Below are 9,511 nucleotides of genomic sequence, written 5' to 3'. Positions count from 1 at the left end.
ATTATTTGCAGGTATGAACCGGAGAGGAGCATAATCAAGCTCATAACATGTCCCTGTGCATGCATTTAGGAGATTAGTTGAGTCGGAACTTGGAGACTACTATTTTGAGATGCGCATAGAAGTAAGGTAGCTAGGCGAGCAAAGGAAGAGCTTCAAATTACTAGTGCCTATTTTGAAGAGACATATCTCGAGTTCTACAACTGATTTTCAAGTGATTCCATATGGAGATGAAAGCTTATCCTCTTAGATTTCCAACACCACCGAAAACGCTATGTTTTCCCAAGTAACGAAGAAATGGCGGCCGTTTGAAGTTCAGTGCGCGAAGCAGGAATTGTGCGCTAGAAATCACTCGATCGAGTACTATAGTGCTCAATCGAGCACCTAATGTCCTCGATCGAATGGTGCCTTTTTGATAGTGTTCGATCGAGTACCTAATGTCCTCGATTGAGAGGTTTTAGCTTGGATTTGTTCGATCGAGTGATATGAAAGTGCTCGATCGAGTACTTTTCTATCTGACGCAAGATTTTAATATCCTGTTATCGTATTAGGTTAAATAAATATCTCTCCTATAAATAGGAGAGACTTAATTAGGAAAGGGGATTCCTCCAGACTGTATTATTCATCTTTTATCAATTTTTCTCTGCTCATTATTTCGGTTCGACGCTACACTGCTCTATATTTCCGGATCTCAACTTTTATAATTTCTTTTCTCTCTTTTATGTTATTTCCCTTTTGCACATATCTTTTTATCATGTTGTTTATTATTTCTTTATCTTTCATTCTTGCTTAATTTACCACTATGCATAGCTAATTTCTCTAATGCTAGGATTAGGGGCGCCATGGTAGTATAACAATGATGCGATAATTTGGTTTAGGAGGTTTTATTGTGAGAATTGATTTATTAGCAATATAACTGTAATTAATTAGGTTGAATGCATGCAACTGAAATAATTAAACTGTTTAAATTCAGACCTAGATCGAGAGATTGGAATGAATAGACCTGCTATGAACAATAGACTACACTAATGAGGGCGAGAGCTAAGTTAGTAGTATTTTTGGGCGGATAACGAACCGAGAGGACCTTTCCACTACCCTTCTCACATCAGATCAACTGACCTACCTTTAGCTGATTTGTGTGATATCATGGTGAACCGACATCCTAGTATCTCTTTCTATATTTCCTCTTAATCCCTTTCACTTTTGCTTGTTACTATTTTCATTGCTTTTAGTTTAGAAATCAACTCAAACCCCCCGTTTTGTGACATTAGACAGATCGAATGATAAGTAGACAGTGACCGCCTCCCTGTAGATACGATACCCGACTTACCTCTGCTGCATTAGTAGAGCCAGTTGGTTTTATTTTTGATAGGGTTGCGACAGCCGTGTCACCCATCTACCAAGGAGCCTTAACAAGACCTTCCCCAACAGATAAGGGTGTTACCATCTCGGTTACCCGAGGACAGTAATAATCAAATGTCGATAAAAGAACAGTTATATTAAATTACAAGTGATACAAACAAAACAATGGTACAACTCGTGACTACTATCAACTATGTAAACTATCTCTGCCAAGACTCGTGGTAGACTCGTCTCTCCAAGCACCCAGCTAGGATCCATACATCAACCTGCTAAGACTGACTGCTCACCATGGTGGATCACGGCAGACACAACACAAGAAGATAACACAACAACACCACACAAGGTCAGCAACTGAAGGAACAAATATAAAAGCAGACACAACAAATACAGTAACACACATACACCACCTCCTCCAATCAACCACACATCTCTGACTGCTCGAAGGTCCAGTCCTGCCAGATTACCAGTCGCGACTAGTAATCCACACCGCCAGTGGGGACCATAGCCGTTCCCACCTAAGCCCCGCTCATCTAATCCGAGCGATAACCCATGTTTCTTAATGTGCACATCCCCTCTATGGCGGGTTCCAAAGAGGGCGAATCATGGGCGTGAAGCCATTCCCGCAAGTGACTCAACTTAGTTGAGGTCGCACCTCGAGTACCACAAACGAACAATCACAACCAACTATATTATACAACAACAACGATCAACAATAACCAATCTACACCATCAATAACGACACTAAACCAATTATACAACAACAACCGACACTCTAGACAACCAACGGTACTGAGTAGGAAAACCTACCTTTAGCAAACTGCAACAATTCCGCTCACGACCACAAGACAACAAGCAATCACCATAACCACCTATAACAACCAGCATAACTATCTATTACTACTACCATAAACACAACTGAATCCAAGGGAGACGATGATGATGATGGCAACATACATATACAAAGCTATCCAGCGTCAAGACCGCTACCCGACTCAAGTATCCCATCCCTATGGTGTAACCACTCTCAAAGGCCTCAAAAATATGAACCATGGTGAAGGAGAAGTGATATGACGGCATCTAAGTTTAGGAGAGAAGGAGCAGAAATGATTTGGGTTTCACGATATCACGATTTATAATTCCCCGCTGAACTCCCGTTACTCGATCGAGTGGCCTCTACTCGATCGAGTGACTAAGCTACTCAATCGAGTAGCCTCCGCTAGATCGAGTAATCAACACATCAAAGGGTTATAACGTCACAAGGTTAGCTCGTAAGGTTTCCGAAGGTCTAGATAGGTGTCTAGGGTCAGTCAACGACAGTCAACGGGTCTCTAAAAGGACGGGTATTATAGTCTTTCCCCCTTAAAAAGAACTTCGTCCCCAAAGTTCAACTCATCCTCCCCCACGACACATGGCAAAAAGGAACTAAGGCAACCTACAACTATCCATCCCGACAAGGACAAACACAACCGTTCGTATCTACCACCCAGTTATGAACGCTCACCACCCATCATCATCATCTACCCTAGCACCCAACGTCCCACACGGCTTCCTAGCAAGTCATCAAACATATATTATACACGAGAAAAAAACCGACATAACCGTTAGTTCCACTTATCTCATGTCATTATTCAAGTATAAACCAACACGAAAATCATTTTTATTCCTCCATCAACTACTTGTCAACAATCATTAGTTATCAATCACCCAAAAGCAGTAGATTATCGATCACTTACACAACAAACAAAATAGCATTCATTTTAAATTAATTCCTTTAAATCGTTTTTTTTATTACTCAATCATGCAGCAACAACTCAATTATTTAACAACTTTATGAACAATTACTTGGAAATGAAATAATACAACATGATAAATTTAATCAAGAATTGCCAACAATTATACAACAATCACTAACAATTACTCAAACAACTACTCAAAATACTATGAGATTGTCATAATTTTGTCATTTTCCCATGCGACATTACTCTTCCCCTCTTAAAAGGAACTTCGTCCCCGAAGTTCACCTTCAAGACGACTATAACTATTATACGAGACGTTAACTTTTATTCGACATTGACATTACGAACAAATTATACTATACATTGAGACTCACAACGAACATGGTACTTCCTTGCTATTACAAAAATATGAACCTTGCATACTAAGACCATATGAAAAGTGGACAATATAATTACACATTCCGTCATTCCGTTATTTTATACAACATCGATTAATCTCCTAAGCGGCATTACAAAACATGCAACAAAATTAAAACCACCATTCAACATGTTACTTGAGGCAATTCAATTTAGCATGCAAAAGTGTATAAACCATACTTATATTGTGTAAACCACATATATATAACCTTACGAACCATATTTGAGACACTACGATGCTATCACCAAACACGACAAAGGAACATACTATCAACAAGATCCACAAGCATGAAGACCCAAAACAATTTTGAACGAAATAACCAACATACAGGGGCACTCGATCGAGCTTAGAAGTCACTCGATCGAGTTGACGTTACTCGATCGAGTTCATCAGCTACTCGATCGAGTACGTCGAGTCCAGAGAGCATTTCTAAATCACACCTGCAGTTACTCGATCGAGCTAGGGGCACTCGATCGAGTAGCCACAGGTCAAAATCCTCCAAATGGATAAGTTGCAAAACCAAGGAAACATCTATAAGTCGGAATTTCATTTCCGACACCAACCACCTGCATAGCAAGTCCTAAAATCATCCAAAATACGGCCTTATGGCCAATACAAACCAAAGTGTATCAAAAGTACCAACCAACCAAGTACTAACTACGATAATCCATGAGACAGTATATATATAAAACAAACAAAGAACGTCACTCCAAGGCCGGCTCCTCCATCACCTCATCTTCGCCTCCTCCTCCGGATGTGCCCGCTCCAGCTGTACCCTCACTTGTGGTAGCACCTATACCAGAATCTGCTCCCACTCGCCATGGTGCCAAGTAACCGTAAGGGTAACTCCTGGGGTCCCCCCATGTAGTCGGATCCACACCAAAGGAGTGAAAGACTCCACTGTCGTCTCCAACACCTCTCCACCACACCGGTTAGGCCGAGGCGGTCCCAATGCCCTGCATATATGCCATCTCGTGTAGGTTCCGGAGCATCAAAGTGGCAGATACCCTCTCTGTGAGCTCACTCACCAGCATTATCTCAGGACTAAAGAACGAAGGGTAGCTGGGAAACTAATGCTGTGGAGGCACGGGCTGTTGTGGCTGGGTCTCAGCGACTCTCTCCCTCACCCGTCTCGGAACCCTCCCCACTCTAGGTTGTCGATCCTCAGGTCTAGCCTGATCCCTCTTAGTCGGCTCTTGCATCACCTCCAAAATATCTGCATCAATGAGGTAGTACTGCCGAGTAGGAGTCTCCTCTTCATCATCGGAATCCAATGCCACTACCGCCGTTGTCAAGGGCTCAGTCACAGAAAGGTTATCGGGGTCAGGTATCCTCATCCAGCTCATACCCCATACTCTCCAAGCCAAACCACCACCCTCCAAAGTTCTCAACCATTTCTGGTCGAGGAAGTAGTCTCGGTCCAAGGTAGGCACCGATGGAGCCATAGGTGTAAAGGCCGAGGAGGCCTCAAAGGTGGTCAACTGCTCAGCTAACCGTGTGGCAATGGCGCCACAACTCAACTATCGAGTCTCAGAGGTGGCCATCAAAGCTAGGCTAGCACAGACTATGGCCGGGGTACTGTAAGAAACTCTCGGGGCTCGGGCGGGGTTAAGATAAGCAACTAGCAACATCACCTCATGTGAGTTCAACTTACTCACATCCTTCCGGTCGTAGCGCAGACAAGTCAAGGCATGAAGAAAGATCTTCAAAGTGACATGTTGAACGTCATTTATCAACATGTTACTTGAGGTGGGGGCGTTCTTACTGGTAAAACAAGGCATGCAACTACTAGCCCTGCACTCCGTCGAGATATCCCTAAGGGCTCCTTTCTCCGGTCGGGCAAGGCCAAGATGGGTAGCAAACATGTCCATGGTCAAGAGGAAACTAGTGTTCATGAGACGAAACTGTACGGTCTTAGCCGCCGCATCATAGGTGAAAGAGCTCATGAACTCCAAGGTCAATAAGGCGTAGGAATGCTTCCTAAGGCGATACAAACCAGTCAAACCCAAGGTCTCAAATATATGCCTCTTATCCGTCTCTACCCCAAGGTCCTCTAAGATAGTGGTGTCGATATATCGGGTTTGTTTCATATGACATTTCTGTAACTCGACAAAAGCATTTCTTTGCTTAGAATCAGCAAAGACAACGGTAGAATACTCAGGCACGGGTGGGACAGTGGGTCCCTGACTCCCCTCACCAATCTCGGGCTCAGAAGCCCTTCTCCTCTTACTCTGACGGGTGCCAACTGCAGGTCTTGGCATCTGTTTCAACACATATCTTTAGACACACAAACAGACTTACTTGGAGAAAATAAACTTTTCATGCAGACTTATGGAGGAAGAAACAACTATGTAAACACACTTTCACCAAAACAATCAAAAGTTTTAAACATGCCACTCCCATAATCCATAACAGACGGTCTTTATAGCTTTCAAAAATACGAAAATTGTAACATCAATCAACAAATTAAGGTAATAATCCTTTCAAAATAATTTCACAAAAAGGTAACCATCGTAAAGAATTGGGGCGAATTTCAGTTTGGGGCACTTTTAAGACGGAGTTTTAAGACAAAATTTTGGGCAAAACTAATCAAAATCAACAGTAAACATGATACCCACAACATACATTATTCAATTTCCCCCCTTCCATACTCAAAAGACAAATCAAAATTCAATTTGTAACCCAAACCCTAGAAATTTTGGTCCACATATACTCCCATATTGATTCGATTTTTCTACTTCTAGCATCAATAATCGGCAAACTAGAGCAACTATACCATATTACAACAATTAAAAACAAAAATACATGAGTATAAATTGAATTTTCAGAAAATCTAACGCTTTCATATAGTTCTAATTGATTAAAAATAAAGAGAAATATGAGCATTCTTATCTTGAATGATTAGCAAATGAATAGAACGAATTAATCATGAAGGAAACTAATAAATCAAGCATAAATTTCACCAAGATATGGGAGAAAAAGATGTTGGTAGAAAGTTAGGGTTTAGAGTATGAAGAAATAAGAGAAGGAAGAAGATTGGAAAGTATAAGAATCCCATGTGAGTCCGGGTACTGTAGCACTTACTCGATCGAGTAAGTTGGGTACTCGATCGAGTGGCCTCTACTTGATCGAGTTGGAGCTACTCGATCGAGTTTTCGCTGGCAGTTCCAACTTCTTCGATCTAATAACTCCTCAACTAGATCGAGTAAGGTCTACTCGATCGTGTAGGCACTCGTACTCGGTCGAGTAAGGTTAGGAACGAGGTCAAAAGTTACGAGTTCGGTTAACGATTCTTGCAAAACAACAACTCGCTCGTGTAGATTTCAAAGTATATTTGGAACTCGTCACGGGTTATTTCATCTAATTACGATACATTATTATTACTCAAACGTAATACCACTATTTCATCCAAACATTACACATATCCTTCCGTCCCATACCAACTATTAAGCAACACAATTCAACTACAACATCAATTTGTTTTTATGTAGAATCAACACATTATTCTACGTCTACTTACACATTTGCAAATTCAATTATCCAACTCATGTTTACACTACATTAAGCATCCATTTGGCAACATATTTACCACTTACTACACACAAGTTTGCTCATGGTTTCAAACATGTCACAACAATTCATCCATTGCATTTCCAAATATTACTTGACAACTTTTATTAACTAAAACGCATATAAAGACTCACAACTCATTATCATCACTACATTATCCAATACTCGTATGCAACTCCTAGCATATACACCATCTTTACCGCATCCACACACACACTTCCAACAATTCACAAAACTTCACAGTTCATCGTTACTATTTGCACGCACTAAACATTACCATAGACTCCATCACAACTATTTCTAACCTATTTATCATACACATCTATGCACACAATTCCCGACTCGATATCCCCATTCTCGGTGACTGGCTTAAGCATATTGGGGCCATGATTTTGAAATGAGGGCGCCTTCTCACCCAAAATCAAGCATCAGCCGAGGCTCCCAACATACATACACCAGGTTCATTTTATTAGACTCACTACGTTCATTGAGTTCATTAGTTACAGGTTCCAAAATCGTCTCTCTGATACCACTTTGTAACTCCCCCATCTACCAAGGAGCCTTAACAAGACCTTCCCCAGCAGATAAGGGCGTTACCATCTCGGTTGCCCGAGGACAGTAATAATCAAATGTCAATAAAAGAACAGTTATATTAATTACAAGTGATACAAACAAAACAACGGTACAACTCGTGACTACTATCAACTATGTAAACTATCTCTGCTAAGACTCGTGGTAGACTCGTTGGTGTGGATATAAACTCGTCGTCAAAAGTTAGCAACCAAAACAATATTTATAACTTTACAAACTACTCTTAGCAAAGAGGCAAGTAAAGGTCGGAGCCCAAGGGACGAGTATTGATGTAGGATTTTCAATTGCAAATGGTTGTGTCTTAGAGTGTCAGAATTTGGGTTGAGATAGGAGATCAACTAAACTAATCAACAATATAAAAGTAAAGTAATAAAAACAAGCAAGATGATTAAAAGGGGTGTAAACAATTGATTAAAGGCACTAGGGTGTCATGGGTTCATAGGGGATTCATGGTAGTTGATCATACAAACATGTTCTCTATTATATAGCAAGCACTTATTATTGTGATGGGATCGGGTTGGTGTTTAAGCTTACAATCCCTAGGACGGTTTGGGTCCCGGAGCCGAATCGATTAGATTGTATAACACCTACAAGTCGACTTAGTCCTTCCTATTCAACTATATGCATGGTCTAATGAGACTCGAGTTGGTGTATAAGATTACAAGTCTCATTGAAAAGATAGGTGATGGGGAAAAAAATACAAGGATTCATAGGCTCACATTTCATCAAACATAACATGTGCATAAGTTGAAATCACAACAAGCAGGCAAATTAATTATGAAAACATATTAGATTAAGCATGAATCAATCCCCATGTTGGTTTCCCCTAATTCCTCATTAACCCTAGTTAAGAAAACTACTCACTCATTATCAAGTTCAACATGCTAATAAGGTTGTCAATCAAACTAACAAAGCTAAACATGATGAATAAATGAAAGTAATTAACAATAATTAAAACAAGGGTAAAAGGAATTATACCTATGAAGATGATTCCAAATAATAATGCAAAGAATAATAGAAATACTTGATGATTGATGGAAGGTTGTCAATCTCCCAAATAAACCCAAATAATCTTCTAATTACCCAAAATAAAGGAAGAACAATAGAGAATTAAGGAAAGATTAAGATGTGATTAATATTGATAAATTGTATTACAACTAAATTAGGACTAATTTGAGAGTATTAGGATGAGATTACAACTTAATTAAAACTTAATTCAAGCTTGATGATAATCTAGGTAGTACAAAGGGGTATTTATACTAAAGATTAGGTACCAAGATTAGGGTTACTAAGGGCTTAAATGACTATTAAGACCCTTAAGAAAAGTTGAGGAAATGCTCCTCTCGAAGGAAATGAGCATATCTATGTGCTAGTCCTGCCATGATCCGTGCGTCTTGAGTTGTGGCTCGGGCTCTCTGACTTGCGATCCGAGCAGATTGCCTGGAAGACACTCGGATCTTTGCGCTGCGGGACGCTCGTCTTGGGCACGAGATGCCCGAATATTGATGATAGGAGACGCCTGGATCATGTCTGATCCGCTCAGATCCCTGGGCAGTCAGCTACTCTTCTTTTCCTCCTTCACAATCCGCAAGGATCAATTCGGGGATGCAAGGATCCTTTCATTATTGCCCATTTAACTTTATTATCTACATAGGCCTCCTAGTATTGTCTTCTATTTGATGCTTGGTCATTAGATGCGATCAATTTAACTCCATTCTGCCTCATAGATGTAAGGTTAGCACTCCTTTCCTACCAAAAGGGACAAGGCCTCAAAGAATATGCAAAATGGGAAACTAAAGATAGTAAATGACCTAATTATGTGCTATAAAGCATAGGA

This window comes from Silene latifolia, unplaced genomic scaffold (genome assembly GCF_048544455.1).
Source record: "Silene latifolia isolate original U9 population unplaced genomic scaffold, ASM4854445v1 scaffold_75, whole genome shotgun sequence".
NCBI lineage: Eukaryota > Viridiplantae > Streptophyta > Magnoliopsida > Caryophyllales > Caryophyllaceae > Silene > Silene latifolia.
Note: the sequence above shows the minus strand (reverse complement) of the source record.